This window comes from Castor canadensis, chromosome 5 (genome assembly GCF_047511655.1).
Source record: "Castor canadensis chromosome 5, mCasCan1.hap1v2, whole genome shotgun sequence".
NCBI classification, from domain to species: domain Eukaryota; kingdom Metazoa; phylum Chordata; class Mammalia; order Rodentia; family Castoridae; genus Castor; species Castor canadensis.
Genome location: NC_133390.1, coordinates 79,329,068 through 79,331,281, shown reverse-complemented (window position 1 = coordinate 79,331,281; position 2,214 = coordinate 79,329,068). Strand labels below are relative to the sequence as shown.

The following is a 2,214-nucleotide window of genomic DNA, read 5'->3' as shown; positions in this document are numbered from 1 at the left end:
TTGCAGATGGAGAACAGTCATAATCTTTGTCTTTACTCACAGTATTTTTTCACTTTATTTTAGTATTTCTGTAGAGATGGAAGAATTCCCACATACAGGAATGAACAGAGAAGATTCAAATATATGAAGAAGACTCTGCCAAATTTAGTTCCACAATAATGCATTTACAGCCTTTCTGAGACAATAAAGGAAATCAACAAAAAAAATATAAAAAATATAAAATCTATCTTGAATCTAATGCATTTAGAAAATAATATTAGAGTAGTTCTGATATATAATTAACGTGTGAACACCCTTACATAGTTAAGAAACCTATTTAGCGTGAATAAAGAAGTATACCTATGTTCCCCCGACTCTCATTTTAGATGTTCACCATTCTTCACCAGAGGACTTTGTGGATGAAGTCATTAGTCAAGGCTGATTCATTTCATTTGATGAGTATGAAGTCCCAACATGGGGAAAGGATGTATCTGATTCTTCTGTGATGAGTCTGTCTGATTCAGAACCTGAATCAGACTCAATTACTTTTACCATCTCTCTCCTTTTCCCTCCTCTGCTACATTGACATTATTCAGAAGGAGCCAGATTATTTCAAAAGATTTTAATGAGATTTTAAACAAATGTGTAATTTAGTAAATGACAATATTTGCATTCTTTAGAAGAGGCTACCAACATTTCTGTAATTTGTACCAATTTGTGGGGCTCAATAGCTGTGTGTCAAGTTATGAGCAGCAGGAAACCCAGCTTCTCTGCAGAGAATCCTGGGGATACTCACAGGAGGAATCTTTTACCCTCAGTGAAGCAGAAACATAATATCTTCCTTGCTTTCCTCATGGCGAAGGCAATTTAAAATGGTATAGCAGAAGTGATTTATGAACCTAAAACACTTTCTAAATGATTCTTAGGCATCATGATTATTTTTAAGGGTGTCAGGAATAAAATTAAGAGAGACTAAGACTGGTATTTAATCAAGAGGCCCAAAAATTGTCAGTGATTGAAAACACAAAAGGTTGCCCTTGTCATAGATGCTTCATATTCAAAGCTCTATCTTGACTGACTGAATTGAAGACCAATATGAAATTAAAGATTTACTCAGCAGTGGAAAGATGACTAGACACTAAGTTTGAGTCCCTGATAGCTGATACCAACTTTGTGGCCTAGAGAAATTAAAATATCCATAATCAGCCATCTCAAAGAGACAAAGAGGAAGAGAGATTTAATTGCTAACATTTTTAGTTTTTTAATGTTATAACATTCAACTCCTTTTCTGAACAATTTATGCTGTGCTGGGGTTGAGCTTGTGAGGCAGGCACTCAAAAATATGCCTGGAGCCATGGCCCAAGCCCCAAAATATGAAACTTTCCAAATTTTGCATGTCATCTTTGTACAAGGGTCATGCTAATCTTCTCTGGATTGTTCCAATTTTAGTATATATGATGCTGAAGCAAGTACCTGAACAATTTATGTACGCTAATGTTAATACAGCCATTTTAATTTTGTATTTCTTCAGCTTCTTTTTCTGAATTATGAAAAAATAGTACTACCTAAATCCACATATAAAATATTATATTTATCTAAACATGTATTTATCCATATTTTGGTCTCATTTGTTTACTTTCAACATTTGTTTCTATTTTAAAGATAATTCAATCAAATCCTTGAGCGTTTAAGTCACCTGTCTAAAACCAAATAGTTAATGAGTATGTATTTTTCATTTGTATTCTTTTACAATTGTTTCTCAACCATTGAGAAAAATTTGTGGTAATTAAGCAATCGTTACTCAGATACTTGTATAAATGCACAGTTAAAAGTTTCTCAAATTATTTAGGTCAAATGTTGTACCCTCATGATAGTTTAGTTTCAAAGAATTTCTGGCTCAGTAGATGATGCACATCTGTAATCCTGGCTTCTCAGGAGGTGGAGATAGAGCAGATCATGTTTCAAGGACAGCACAGGCAGAAGTTATTGAGACCCCCACCTCAACAAATATGTCAGTCATGGTGGTGCACAATTAATCCACGCTGTGTGGGAGGCAAACATGTGAGACCTATCCAAAAATTAACTAAAGCAAAACGGACTGAGGGCATGACTCAGGTGGTAGAGTGCCTGCTTAGCCAATGTAATGCCCTGAATTCAATCTTCAGTACAGACAGGAAAAATTTTAAAAAAGAACTCCTGACTTTTCATTTGGAATCCTTCTAGCTTTAGGTAGGA

At 34.7% G+C, this 2,214-nt stretch overlaps 1 non-coding gene across 1 annotated transcript; it reads right to left on the bottom strand.

The window, feature by feature from the left end:
* Positions 1 to 1,346: 1,346 nt before the first annotated feature.
* LOC141423602 (U6 spliceosomal RNA) lies at positions 1,347 to 1,448 on the bottom strand. Its single transcript, XR_012448447.1, has one exon. It is a non-coding gene; the product is annotated as a U6 spliceosomal RNA (small nuclear RNA).
* Between the last annotated feature and the right edge of the window lie 766 nt (positions 1,449 to 2,214).